The 16,151-nt window shown below is 34.6% G+C and overlaps 1 protein-coding gene across 10 annotated transcripts in view; it reads right to left on the reverse strand.

The window, feature by feature from the left end:
- Positions 1-16,151, reverse strand: part of LINGO2 (leucine rich repeat and Ig domain containing 2) — a 1,279,451-nt gene that overhangs the window by 552,775 nt on the left and 710,525 nt on the right. The window lies entirely within an intron of this gene.

A 16,151-nucleotide genomic window follows, 5' to 3' on the forward strand; every position in this document is an offset into this window, starting at 1 on the left:
CGCTCCTTTTTCAAAGATCTTTTCATCTTAGATTTTCATGACATCACCCTCTATTTGTGTGTATCCTTCCTTTCTGCATATGTGGTCACATGGGCACTTGTTTATCTGCCACTTCTTAAGTATCACTATTCCCAGTATTTCAGCTTGCCTTCTCTCTTGTCTTCCCAAATAATCTCATTCATTTCTCCACAACGACGAATCACACAAAAGTATTTCCAGCTTAGACATTATTAATGAAATGTTAGGATTTCCATCCAAAGTTTCACTTATACATTTCTGAGAGGGATATTAAAGTCATTGTGACCCAAAATGAAAATATATTTTACACATATTTACCACTTGAGCCTCACAATAAACCCTTCATAAGGCAAATACAACAATAAATTATAAAATTTATCTTTTTAGGGGGCATCAAAGAGAATCTCACAACTATGTGAATATTATAGTGACATTTGTTATTCTGCAGTTTGGATTGATAACATAAACTTTAAAATTAGAAATTAATTAAAAGAACTAATAATGTCACTCAGCTCTAGAATATTTTATCATTTTATACAGTGCAACAACCACTGAATGTAGTACTAAAAACAGTCCTTGATACACAAGTATTGCCTTTTAGTACCATAAAAGTGTACTATCTGGAGAGCAGCACATTATCGTTTAAGTGAAGCTCTTCATTAGATAGTATGAGAAAATGAGGCATGAAAGGAAGATGGCAAAGCCTCCTTAATAGTTCCTGTGCAGATAATGTAGGCCAAAGACAATCAATAGACATGGCTCATTTATTTTATGTCTGTGAGCACTTACAGGCAAAATGTTAGTGTTTGCTATCCTGTTGGCTTTCTTTGCTCCGCATCAGTAATGAAAAAATAAATTTGCATACTAGGGTATAATTTTTATGAATTTGACTCAAAAAACAGGCTGTTATTGTTAACCAATATGGAAAGAAACACCTTCTATATTACTTTGGGTTCATTACAGTCACTAAGAAGCAGCTCTGATTATAAATTTAGTAACTCTTTAGACTGAGCCAAACAATGAATACAAAAGTATATAAATACATTATAAAAACACATTAAATGGCCATAAAAATTAAGAGTTCCATAAAATATCTAGTTTAAGATATTTCATTATCGTTGATGAAGGCAATCCTAAAATCAACATATTGCATAGAGAATGTTTTTTAAAACCATCTATTGATGGTGCTTCCATGTGGAACACACATATAGCTATCATGTAGATGACCCATTTAGCATCATGTTTAGGATGATGACAGATTGGAATGCAATGCATGTCTACATACAATCATAAGGCTTCTTTCATTATTGCTGTCAAATTTATGGGAACTGAGCTTACAAGAGAAAATCTTCAGTGAAAAAATTTGTTATTTTAAAAAACTTCAGTTTTCCCTAAAGAGAGTAAAACTTAAATGCCATATAGATGGATCAATATATGTTTTACATAAGATAATTAAATGGTAGGCATTATGCTTTGAAAAGAAACTCTACTGGAAGGGATAAAATAGTAAAGTTCTTTCATAAGAAATCTGCACCTGCCACACCTTCCTGAGGTATGAGTCAGAATACTGTTGGTGAGCATGAGGAATTAGCTAGTGGGAAGGTTATGAGACAGTAGAAAAGCAGAGAAAAAAGAGATGAGAAAAAAAACAATAAAAAAGACAAAAAAACAGACAGATTGACCAATAAATAAGATATAAGGATAAGCAGAACAAGAAAACATGCTTGGGTATGAGGAAAGTTTGGGGAGTTCTCCTGAAATTTAGTGGAGACATCTTTAACTGCTTCTCTACTCCATGAAGAACAGAATCAAACCCCAGGCAACAGAAAAACTATTATCAAAAGTCAGATCCATAGTGCACACCATCCAGTGATCAATTCTGATTTTAACAGCTATACCTTAAAACACATGCTTTGGGAAAAAAACCCCACATATTTCATTAATACCTTAACTTCAAAAAGCAAAGAAAATGTCTTGATTAAAATAATGCAAAAAAATCTTACTTCCATCATTTCTCTATATTTTCCCACATATTGATTTAGGCTGTTTAGTATTGTTTATCATTTAAAACATTGTGTTAATGCTTTTTATTCTTACCTTTTCCATTAAAGTTTTTAATTTAGATATACTTATATTCAAAAATATAGTAACATAAGCAGCAAAATTGAACTTGTCATGGTATGTAAGATGTGCTGTGGCATAATGCTTCACAAGGAGCCCACTTCAAACCATGTGTAGAGGTAACCAGGACACATATAAGGCTTCCAAATTGGGATGATAAAAAATATGTCCCTTCTGTGCTATGTTTACATTGGCATCATTCTAACATGGTTGTTTCAAAAAGTGTTCTTTCACCTATTTTTAACCTCACTGTTCTTTTACTGTTAGATTTTTTTCTCCACATTTTAATGTTTTTAATGATGAAGCTCGTATTATATTGTAAAGTATAATATGTAAAGTATAATGTGAGCATTTAGTTTCATCATTAAGTTTGGCATTTAACTTCACCATTAAAATGGACAAAATAGAAACATTTTTAATATATATATTTGATACCTAGTATATGTATTAAAATATTAATATTTTCCAGATATTAAAAGTAGTCATTGTAGGAAAAATATGTCATTGTAAGCACCCTAAATCAGCTTATAAGTTAGCTGGGAAATAAAACTGAGAAATGAGAAGGAAGTAAAGAGGTCGAATTTTTTTTTTGGATAAAACAGTGTAGCATAAGTTTATTTGGAGTTAAAAAGACTTCACAGAAAAGTGAAATAGTGCAGCATATGTTTGTTTAGAGTTAGAGAGACTTCACAGAGGAGGCAAAACAGGAACTATGGATTGAAATGATGACATAGGGCGCCAATAAACAGGGAAAATGGCATGAGCATAACAGAACAATGAGGAGAGCAAAGTGATTGCAGGGAAGGGTTCAAGTTAAGGAAGGATGAGAAAGCAAATTATTTGACTTGGTATAAGCCAATTTAAGGGGGATTTTGAATGTCATGCTGAAAAAGTAGAGTTGGCCTAGTGATAGAAGAAGTAAGGGTAAATTACTACATTGGTTAAAAATTACTCAACTATAATGATTTGGCCATACATATTGAACAAATAACATTTAAGAAAGATTACTAGAAATTCAGTCTAGAAAGCATAAAGGGGAAAATATGAGACTTTTTCATGGAACAAAGGAGACTCTCAAAATACAGAGTGACTCTCAGGTAGGGCCAAAGGTAAAAAATAAACAAAACGTTCCTCAGCAGCTGTGGTTTAATCTTTTAACTTGCACTTCATTGGCAACATTTACGGAGTGAGACAAATGGGAGTAAATACAGCAATTAACAAATCTGCTAGATATTGTTTATAACATTTTATTAGTTTTGGTAAGTTGAAAATGAATGTCTGTTTAGTTGTTTCTAATTTGTGACCACTGACACATTGAATTGAAAAGACTTACTTTTGTTATGAAACAATTCATATCTTTTTTAAAGAAATAGATCATGATTATAAATTATAAATGGATATTAACTAGAAACAGAGAGATTTTTGTCCCCAAGAGTTTAGAAACAATAAATATTGCACTTCACTTTTTCTATTTGACCCTAAGACAAACAACTTCTACATGTGTCAACCAATTTATAATCTGCATTTGTAAACCCTGATTCTGAGGCTATCGTTAGTGAAAATCAGTCTAATTTTCATGTGCTTTATATATCAACACATTATTATTTCTATTTCATTCATTCTTGCATTAGGTATCATTCTTGCATTAGATATCACTCTTGGGGTAGTAGGAGTCATCTGTTACAACTAACCACTATCCTTAATCACTGACAACTTCAACTAAATAACATTCCTCCTATCTTTGAAGTGAAAAGAAGTTATCACTATGCAAATTGTCACTGTTCTATTATATCTCTAGGTTCAGCAACTAAACTTCAATAGTTTTATTGACCAGTGGAAAAATTCATCTCTTCATTAATAACAACAATATCAGTAGTAATATAAATATTTAAAGATGTTTGCCTATAGTATATAGTTTAGATTTGATCTTCACAGCAATATACCATCTCAAGTAATTCTAATCTCATATTTCCACTCAAGAATTAAGCAAGGCCAGTTTGAGCTTCTGCTCCACACTTAAATAACAAAGTTACTTTAGGGAAGTCATAACTTGGAGGCTCAATTCTTCATCTGGAAGATGTGAATATTATACTATATTTGACTATGTTCAATTGTAAGAATACGTTCTAGTGAACTAAGAATGGAGTAACATCCTAAGATTGCAAAGAAGACCTTCTAGTTTTAATTGAGGACTTCTTAGACATATATACACACACATGTATATGTTTTTATATATGCAAACACATACACATATATATGCAAACATATACGCACATATATATGCAAATATATATGTGCGTATGTGTTTGCATATATATACAAGTATATATATACTCAGCAATATATGTATGTTTGCATATATATACATGTACATATATTTGCATATCTATATCTTCATGTCTTTTCACTCATTTTAAACAACTATTCACTGATTTATATCTCACAGAAAGTGTTTTTGCTCACATCACTAGCTGTGAGCTGTTTTGTCTCTAGGCACCATAATTATTGCCAGGTGTTTATGCTATAGAAAGTACTGAGTGTAAGAATTGCCATGTTGATCACTTGCAAAGGTATTCCTCCTGGGGAAAACCAACTTTAAAAGATCCATTAAATCATCTCTTTTTTTCTTTTTTTTTCTTTAAGACTGAGTCTTGCTCTGTCGCCCAGGCTGGAGTGCAGTGGTACAATCTCGGCTTATTGCAACCTCTGCGATTCTCCTGCCTCAGCCTCTGGAGTAGCTGAGATTACGGGCATGTAACACCACACCTGGCTAATTTTTGTATTTTTAGTAGAAACGGGGTTTCATCACATTGGCCGGGCTGGTCTTGAACTCCTGACCTTGTGATTAGCCCCCCCAGGGCCTCCCAAAGTGCTGGGATTACAGGCATGAGTCACCGCACCCGGCCTAAATCATCTTCTCTAAAGGCATTAGGCAATTTGTCTCCTTAAATTTTATTTATTTTCCTATGTTATTATAAAATTCAAAAGAACTACAAAGGGAAAGAACAGCTCTGTATAATGGAAAGTTCACACAATTTGGAATTAAACAGAAAGTTTGAATTTTGTTTTCATATTTACCAGTTGAAGATTCTTGAACCTCAAGGTCTAGAAAGGCAGCAAAGACTTACACCTTATAAGAAATTCTGAAGGTGATGTCCCATGAATGGCAACTCTGGCTGATGGAGGCATATTATCCTGGATAACTCAGCAAAAATCAGAAATGGACCTTATTGCATTTTGGAGGACTGCGTGTGTGTATGTGTGTGCGGGAAAGCATATGTGTGTGCAGACAATTACTCTTTCTTACCCAATAGTCTTCTGTATCTGTGTTATATACTTCAAGAGAAAAGTGTATGTTCCGGTGTGCGGTAAGAACTATATAGCAATGGAAACTGGAGTGGTGATAAAGAACCTGGCCTTTCCATCCTCAAAGTGTTCATGCTCAGTGGTTTCCCTTCTGAACTCTAAAATCATATATCTCACTTATCATCCTACCTTAGATATTTAATAGACATCTCAGACTTAAATGTGCAAAACAGAATTCCTGGTCTTTCCCTCCTGCAATAATGACATTTAACAATACTAGCAAAAAAAGATGTCCAAGATAGGTTAGTAAAGATAAAGGACTATGTATAAGGTATGACTCAAGTTTTGTTAAATCAATACATGCATGCATACATATACAGCTTTATATATGGGTATTTGTATTAAAAATAGGTGAAAGAATATATACTCAAGTATTAACAGTGGCTATATTCAGAATGAGGGATAGCAAAAGGCTTTCATGTACTGCATAATATGAGATCAGATTATTAAAAAATTTGTAAGGAGGCTCTCACACTGTTGTAATCAGGGCAAATTAACTGAAAAACTAGCACAAGCGGGTTTTGATTTTTTCTAAAAATTTCACTTAGGCATTATATTTTGTGACTTAGAGCAAAGGTAGGATGACAGTGAAGGGTTCATTGTAAAGCCAGCCTTTCTAATAACAGATTTTATCATATTTGGAAAGAAAAAAATGGGTATTCATAATCAATCTTTGATGATTGGGTAGGTTAAATGTATGTGGGGTAATCTGGGTTCATTCCAATTTCTGTAAATGATTTGGAATTTATAAAACTGAACTCGGCTTTCTTATAGCACAGATTCTTATAGCTCTAAACAGTATTTACCTGAAATTATCAAAACACATATTTACCTTCCTGTTATTTTAGGCTCTTGCTTTGTACATTTGTTAAAATTCCGAAAAAATCATTACATCTATTTGTATGCCAGTAGATTACAGCTTTAATATATCATTGTTGACATCAGAAAATAGTATTTATTAAGTGCTCATTTGGATGTGGTATTCTATGGGGTTCAATAGTTGAGTAATCCTTTACTCAGATGACTTATAACAGCATGTTAAGATGTCACCTTCAGGCATGCAGTAAATAATAAAGGGAATTGTAGAATGAAAACTCAAGTTTAAGTTCTTATCCTCTTATTTTGCTCACCTTCTCTCTTTTTTTCCCTTTGTACTCTCGTTTTTTGCTAATATTTTTTTTTAAAACTCTAGCCCATATGTGAAATGATCTTCCTACTTTTTGCATTTGTATTTATCTAACTACTGGAGTTAGCCTTTTGTTAATCCCCAAATTTTGTCTTAGGTACCAGAATATACCTTTTCTTTTATTTGACTTAAAAGCAGAAGGTTGGTTATTTAATTCCTTTTCTTGGAGAGAGAAAAAAAAATATTTGTAAGACATTCTATGACTTTCTGCTTGCATTTAATGTAGAAAACCCTATTTGTAGAGTAGAATAATCATGAGAGTTAGCAGACAGAAACAATGGATTTCTCCCTACCTTTGATGATTTACTACACACATGACCTTTGAGTTAGTTTCGTACCTTACCTTAGCATAGATGTCATCATCCCTGGAATGGTAATAATAACTTTATGGAGTTGCTGTGTGAACTACTTCATGCAGTATGCATGCTAAACTACATGCATTCTACATACCACATGCTACATACTAATCTGCTGCTATGTCATATGGTATGCCAAGAATCTAGCAGATGCTATAATATTGTACTTATACTTCCCCCAACCTAGAATTCATCTGCCCTGGTCTAAATCAGCTCACTTCAGATCCAATCAACCTCATTCTGGCGCTAGTTATTGTTTAACTTTAGGTTCTTTTTTGTTCTTCTATGAATGAGACTAATTTACAAAGCAGTTATAAAATTTTGAGTGTGGCTGAATTTTGCTCAAGAACATCCAATGGGCTACTTCTGAAACAGGTTTTACATTTCCCCTTGTACATGAAAAATCTCAGAGAATAACATTCAGTCTTCCTACTACAAGCTTTATTGCTTGAAACTCCTTCCTATGACAGTGACTCCTGTAGCCTGCTTTTTGATTGAAATTCTGACTATTGACCACCTTTTGAACACCTGCCTGAAATATTTTCCTGTCTGGATATTTTTCAAGTCAGTGGTTTACAATCATTGTCTTCACTGAGGATACTTCTGAGAAAACATTGTTTTACATGTGTGGTTATGGACTCAGTCGTGTTCCTCTCAAAATTTGTATGTTAAAGCTCTAACTCCCAATGTTGAGAGAAGGGGCCATTAAGGAGGTCATAAAGGTTAAATGAGGTCATAAGGGTGGGACCTCAATCCAATAGTACTTATGTCCTCATAAGAGAAGAGAAAAGGCAGCCTTCTACAAGCTAGGAAGAGAGAGGCCTCATCAGAAAGCAATGGCACTTTGATAGCACTTAGGCTTCTAGAACTTAAAGAAAATAAACGTTCATTGTTCTAGTCATACAGTCTGTGGTATTTTGCTGTGGCAGCCCAGACTAAAACATGTATAGTGTAGATTTAAATTATTCTGCTATTTTAATAAAACCTAAATAATTTTAAGAAAAATAAAGAGCACTGTACTCAGATTATAATCATTGTAATAATTCATAATTATAACTGGTATGAATGCAGTGGCAGTTGCTCAGCTTGCCGTATGGCAGAGAGAAGAACCTTGCCCTCAAGCAGCTTACTGCCTTATAATTTAAGATGCTCACATCTAGATTACGGCTTGGAAATGTGAAAAAGTTAAATATATTTGTGGAAAGTAAGACATTTGTATTGACAGCATTCATTTAAATAATATCCTAAACTTGGTTTCTAATATACAGTTGACCTTAGAACAATGCAGGGCTTAGGGGTGCCAATGCCTCATGCAATTGAGAACCACATATAGCTTTTCACTCCCAACACGTAACTACTAATGGCCTTCTGTTGAACTGGAAGCCTTAATGATAATACATATAGTTGATTAACACGTATTTTGTAGGTTGTATGTATTATATACTATATTCCTATAATAATCAAAAAAGAATGTTATTAAGAAAATCATAAGAAAGAAGAAATGTATTTACTATTCATCAAATAAAAGTGGATGATCATAAAGGTCTTCATATTTGTCTTCATGTTGAGTAGGCTGAGGAGGAAAAGGATGAGGAGGGGTTGTTCTGGGTGAGTCAGGAGTGGCAGAGGGAGAGGAGGTGGAGGAGGTGGAAGAAGATGAAACAGAACAGGCACACTCAGTGAAACTTTTACTGAAAAAAGTCATACAGAAATGAACCTGTACATGTAAACCCATGTTGTTCAAAGGTCAACTGCACATATGTGTATGTGTGTGTATTCTTTTTGCATTAGTCAGGGTTCTCTAGAGGGATCCTGACTATATATTTAAAAATCAATCAACCAATCAATCTATCAATCAATCATCTATTTATCTGGGACTTTATTAAGTATTTAGCATTAAATATTAAGTAGTTATTAAGGATTAACACAATCACAATTTCCCTCAACAGGTTTTCTGCAAGCTGAGGAGGAAAGAAAGCCAGTCTGAGTCCCAAAACTGAAGAACTTAGAGTCTGATGTTCGAGGGCAGGAAGCAACCAGCATGGGAGAAAGATGTAGGCTGGGAGGATAGGCCAGTCTCTCCTTTTCATTTCTTTTGCCTGCTGTATATTTGCTGTCAGCTGATTAGATTGCACCCATCAGATTAAGAGTGGACCTGCCTTCTCCAGCCCACTGATTCAAATGTTAATCTCTTTTGGCAGCACTCTCACAGACACACCCAGGATCAATACTTCGTATCTTTCAATCCAATCAAGTTGATGCTCAGTATTAACCATCACAAGTCCACTCCTCGTCAACTTGGCAGAAGCTTTACATGCAGGATAGGTAAACTCATATCTGGAGTAAGTGTCTGTTCCAATGAGAACAAACTTCTGCCATTTCCATGATGGAAGAAGTCCAATATAATCAACCTGCCACCAGGTAGCTGGCTGATCACCCCAAGGAATGATGCCATATCAAGGACCCAGTGTTGGTCTCTGCTGCTGGCAAACTGGGCCCTCAGCAGTGGCCATAGCCAGGTCAGCCATGGTGAGCAGAAGTCCATGTTGCTGAGCCCATGCACAACCTCCATCCCTACCACCACAGCCGCTTTGTTCACTGGCCCATTGGGCAATGGCAGGGGTGACTGGAGAAAGGCTGAGTGGTGTCCACAGAATGGGTCATCCTATCCACTTGATTATTAAAATCCTCCTCTGCTGAAGTCATCCATTACTGAGCACTCATGTGAGATACAAATAACACAGTTTTTGACTACTCAGAAAGGTCCATCCACATGCCTGTTCCCCAAATTTCTTTGTCACCAACTTTCTAATCATGCTTCTTCCAAGTCCATGACCATTGGCTACAGCCCATGAATCAGTACATAATCATACACCTGGCCTCCATGCAAAGTGCATAGCCAGGTTTTGCCCACTGGGAAGACTTCCCTTCACCACTCTCTTTCGGAGACACACACACACACACACACACACACACACACACACACACACACACACACAAACTAGTTGTCTTATTTTAATTGTAGAGCTCAAGTGACAATAAAAGATATGAAGCTATTTACTCGAATATTGCTTTATATTGAGTAAAAAATGAAAATTGTCTATAGGGAAAATGCGTTTTCTATAACTGTATCTTTTTCATGCACTTAAATGTAATCAGTGAGATTACAGACTGATCTAGAAATTAAGATTATATAGCTGTACCCTAAAAAATTATATGCGGTGCCACAGTTATAGGAAACAATGTAGATTTACGATATTGTGCTAAGTATGTTATTTAAAAGAATATTCACTTTGAGTCTGAAATTAAGACACTGTAACAATTGTTGTTTGCCTATTTGTTACAAAGTTTGCATGTGGCATTTAAAGCTAGAATATTTTCTAAGTGTGTGTGTGTGTGTGTGTTGTCTTATTTTAATTGCCACAGACACCACAGCCTTCAGCAAATACCGCTCTGATCAGTCAGCAGCTATCAACATCAAGGCAAGGGCTTCCACTGGTAAAAAGATTGTGAATTATTGAAGGCTCACATGATAGTTAGCATCTTTTAGCAATAAAGTATTTTTAAATTATGGTATATACATTTTTTAGGCATAATGTCATTGCTCATTTAATAGACTACAGTATACTGTAAACATAACTTTTATATGTAGTGGAAAACCAATCATTTCATGTGACCTACTTTATTGTGGGGGTCTGGAACTGAGCTTGCACTATTTCAGAGGTATGCTTGTATATTTAATCCCTCCCCACAAAGTCAAGGGAGCTTCTGATATAGGTAGGATCATTTCAAAATGATTTTGTGATACTTTACTTTCTTCACAGAGAGGATAATAAGAACTACATTTAAGTTTTCACAGATAATTTTGAGAAACAAGAGAGAAGTGATACAACTTCGCTGTTGACTAAGCCAGAAGATGGAGTCGCAGACGGTTTCAGAGGCACAGGTTCTGCCTGGCTGTGCATACCTCACACTCTACTTCTTCCTAGTCAGGGGACCTGAAAAGTTAAATTCTGCAAGCTACTTCCCCAAGTCTAAAGAGGTGATGCCAATAACATACTTCATGGAAATGAAATTAAAAAAAATTAAAACCAATGTGTAAAAACCACTGAGGACAATATTTGACACTCTCATCATCAACATTGCTGTTGTTGCAGTCTTATTGAAACTGTTGCTGTTACCGTTACTAAAAAACGCTCTATCCCAAGAAGTATTCTCTCAGTTGAAATATCTTCTCAGCTAAGTCTAGAGTTGGGATCAGATGAGTCATGGATATACTCTTTTTCTGCCAGACTCTATGAGATATCTGAAAAGATTAAAAACAGGAAGCCATGCCCCTAGGTTATTTTTTTTTTCTAAAATATTAGTAACAATGTCCATTCAGAGCAATTTCAAAGTAATGTCAGAAAGCAACGGGCCTTTTTTGTCATCATGGATCTGTGGCAATACATACAACTTGATTTTCAAGGTGCTAAAACAACTTGGCAAATATCACTTAGGGCCTTCATGCCTGGTAGGCAGAATAACTACCTCAATTTTTCAAGGTGATTAAGCTGATTAAGTAAGAACACTGTGATTCTTCATTCATTCATCTTCACTTAACCAGAGGGAAAGGTCTCTTCTACAGACAAATGAATCTAAGTGGTATGACTTAATCCTCTCATTCTTTTCTTCCTCTTTGACCCCCACCACAGCCTCCACCCCTTCTAAGAGAGCCAGATCTTTAATATCACACTAATTTAAAGACTCTCATTTTAGAATTGTGAGGTTCCTCTTTTTTCTATTTAATTGAAAACATTTAACAGACTTTCTAGGAAGCAAATGCTAGAGCACTAACCTCTGAATGCCATTTAATCACTCCTTTCAATCAATTTACATGTTTATTTATGAGAAGTTCTGTACCTGTTAATTGTTAAATTAAAAGGATTGGAGGGGAGGAAGACACTATTAGGAAAAACCCAGAAAGTAGTGCTACCTGAAACATTTATGAGCATCTATTGCAAACACTCTTAAAATCTGGCAAATTGCATTTTAATTATTTTGTAAATGTACTGAAATTAAAGAGCATTTGGAAAGCAGTCATCTAGAGTTGAGGAGGTACAAATTAATCACATGGTTACATTGAATATTCAGAAATTCAGGAATCCTTAATGGAGCAATAATGATTTTCAAGCAACATTAGAACTTCTTGGCACAGGCTTTGAACTGCTTGGAGCATATTTTCCCACTGCGAAAATGTTTACTCTACCCAGCAGCCTATTTTCCCCAATAGAAACACAATGAAAATTCAAACACAATAAATCATTCTCAAGGTACAGAGACTCAAATGCCACAAGTGCTTTGATTCATTCTGCTTCAGGGGTGGAATTTATAAATCGAAGAACTTTTAAATTTGTTCGAACATAGCACTCTGGAAATGAGAAAAGCAAAGCCAATTGGATTCCAGGATCTTATTTCTATGTCCCTCTGCATTACCTTTGGCAGTGAGTCACTGGTACAACAGATAAGGCCCTAAACTGCGATGTATGGGGCAGAGTCATTTTACTTCCACAGCCCACAGGAGGGACTCAGATTACAACTTGGAAAGGACTCAGAGGTGTCCACAATTAACACCCTATTTTGAAAATGAGAAAATGAACCTGAGAGATGAAGGGAATAATTCCTGTTTTCCAACAATTAAAACAAATGAAGAAGGAAACACTAGTTTCCTGATTCCAAGCCCAGTTTTCATTCCTTTACACAATTCAATAACATACATGAAGATCACATGTTATATCTAGCTAGTCATAATATAGGTTAGTGCTATGTTCTAAACACTCATTTGTCACCTCCGATTAATGAATCATTTATGAAATATACCAGAATACAAAACCCTGAAGTATGTCACTTCAACATAAAGGTTACTTGGAACTAAAGGCATATGAAAAATAGCAGATCCAAGGACACTCTCAACTTACCTTTTTCTTCCTTAAAACAGGAGATGAAAATGTTCATGTGAAAGATGCTCCTTGTACCAGGGGAAAGAAACATTCTTTGATGATGAATCGCAGCTGAGCGAATTCTGCACCAACAGGCCTTGTTAAAATAACTCATCTTTTAAGCTTCCCCTTATAATTTAATTGCTTTTTCAAAACCTGCTATTCTTTGTCCAATTCAAAGTGGACAAAATATATAAGTATGTAAATGATTGACTCTAATTGCTTCATTGGGTCTTCATTTCCTTTTGAGGGCTCCATGTTATGTAAAACATTAAATCTGTAGGCTTTTCTCCTGTTAATCTTATGTCAGTTTAATTCTTAGGCCCACCGGAAACCTAGAGAGAAAAGGTAAAGTTTGACTCTTCTACTGGCCTGCATTTATCTAACTCATGTTGTACTTTCTGCTTTTCTTGTACTGTTGAATCCTATAAATATTTGCCTTTTTAAAGACTATTTCACAGTATTTTATTGATGTTTGGTTTGTTGTTGTTTTGTTGGTGTTTTGTTTTTTTGAGACAGGATCTCACTCGGTCACCCAGGATGGAATTTTTTTTCCTGGATGTTTTATGGTTTTACATTTTGTCCATGATCAATTTTGAGTTTACATTGATATAAAAAGTGAGGGTTAAGATTTTCCAGTTTAAAAAAAATTACATATAATGATGCTCTTAATTTTATGTTTTGATTTTTTAAACCATATCAATTTTTTATTATCATTGCTCACTGCAGTCTCAACCTCCCAGGCTCAAGTCATCCTCCCACTTCAGCCTCCAGAGTAGCTGGGGCTACAGGCACATGCCGTCACATCCAGATAATATTTGTATTTTGTTTAGTAGAGATGGGGTTTCATCATGTTGCCCAGGCTGATCTCAAACTTCTGGTCTCAAGTGATCCCTCGGCCTCTGACTCTCAGCCACCACCTGACTTCATAAGATCTTCTATTTTCTCTTTTTATTGTCTTCGTCTCTTAAATAAGTTGTTCAGGTAAATAGTAAGAGCTAGTGTCATTGATGTATCGTTATTTAGTTGCGACTTTCCTTTTTGGAAACACTGAGCTGTATATAGCTTCTAAGATGTTAAAGTATATATAGAACATTTTGTACTCTGCTTAACAAATCACTCCTATCCTATGTACTGTGGTTGCTACCATCAAACTTTTGAATCATGTTTATGTAAATCAAGGACGCTGCAAAAAGTTACAGTCCCATAAATGAACTTGTAGAGCTGTAGAACTGCCAGATAAGAAATGTTACTTGCACTATACATCCTTCATGACATCTAAAAATCTTCATGAGGAAAACCTATCTATGAGGCATGTCTGCAGCTTATCTTTTACCTTCACTACTTGAGGTTTTGCCAGAGCAAAATATATAACTTTGATGAGGTAAAATTTATCAAATTTCCCATTGATGGATGATGTTTTTGGCATTTAGAAGTTTTTACTTAGCCCTGTGTCCCCAATTTTTTTCTGGACGTTTTATGGTTTTACATTTTGTCCATAATCAACTTTGAGTTTACATTTATATAAAAAGTGAGGATTAAGATTTTCCAGTTTTAAAAATTTACATATAATGATGCTCTTAATTTTATATTTTGATTTTTTAAACCATATCAATTTTTTATTACCATTATTAGCACTATGAGTTTGTCTGTAAAATCATTGGGTTTTCAACATAAACATCCCATGATATGTATACAAAGATAGTTTTACCTTAGCCTTAATTCTTAGACCACCTTCATGTTCCTTTTACATTAGCTACAATCTTCAGGGGAATACTGAGCAAAAGCAGACATAGCAGGTGTCTTCATTTTAGTCTTGACTTTAAGAGTCAAGACATTGACTTTTATTATGAATAATGATAATGTAGGTTTTTAAGCAGTTGACCTCAAGAATTGTTTTTACTAGTTTGATAAGAATTTGTTAGCAATATTTGTTGAATTTTATTGAACAATAGTTCTGTACACATTGAAAAGATATTGTCTTGCCCTTTAATCTGTTAAAAGAGTTTTCTTTGTTGACTCATCCTTGCCACTCAAAGACAAATCTCATTTGTTATTTTATATTTTCTAGTTCACTCCTGAATTATGTTAGAACTTAAAGGTTATCTTTTCTAAATGCCATTTGTTTGGAAATACTTTTCTTGGTTTAATCTCATAAAAATATTTAGCTGGGGATATAATTTTATGTAACTATTATTTTCTTTCTCTAAGTCCATTGAAAATACTACTTCTTTGTTTTTGGTCATGCAATACTACAGGTGAGAGGTCTGCAGTCACAATATATCTTCTGCTGTTACTCTAAAGGTATTCTGCCCAGTCTTTCTGGCAACTAGTAAGATTCTATTTTTAAGATTTGATTTTTTTTAAAAAATACTTTACTTAGTCATTTCTGTAATGGTTTTCATAATATTTTCCTATTCATATGTTAAATAAAAAATCATTTTCATTTTGAGCACAGTAGGCATTCTTATTTCAAAGTTCTTGTCAGATTATTTTATATAATTAAGTTCATTTGAAGTAAATTCATATTCTGAGTATTGCTTTTCTTGGCAATCTTAGAAGCTTTATTTATTTATTATAAAATTTCAATTTCCCATTTATTTCAAGGATGAGGTACTTTACTTATTTTTCCTCTCTCTATCCCTCTTTCCTCAAACCTTCCTCTCTAACAGGTTTATCATCGCTTCGCCCAACTCCCTGGGTAACCACCCCCAAACCAGTTGGGTGACCAAGTTTCACTAACTTCCCAAACTCCCTAACTTCACAGTTTTCTGGCACCACCTGGAGTAGATTATATCCCCTTTACTCACGGGCCAATCACTATCTGTTATTGCCAACCTCCAAGTTAAGTGTCTAATCTTGGTGCCTCAATCACTACTTTGTTTTTTCTGTTTCCTTTCTAGTACATAGAGTCATTTATTTTGTTTAATACTCCAGCTGTCTTTGCTTTCTCTTTTTAGATTTTATCTAATTTTGCTATATATTAGCACCGAGGCAGTATATAAAAACATACTTTGTGAACTTGTTCACAATACTCTCATTTTTCCTTTAACTCACTCTGATTGGGCTTTCATCACCCTAAAAATTTATTCTTTGAATGGTCTCCAGAAAAATCTACTCTGCCAT

The sequence above is a fragment of the Callithrix jacchus genome, chromosome 1 (genome assembly GCF_049354715.1).
Source record: "Callithrix jacchus isolate 240 chromosome 1, calJac240_pri, whole genome shotgun sequence".
Classification (NCBI taxonomy): domain Eukaryota; kingdom Metazoa; phylum Chordata; class Mammalia; order Primates; family Cebidae; genus Callithrix; species Callithrix jacchus.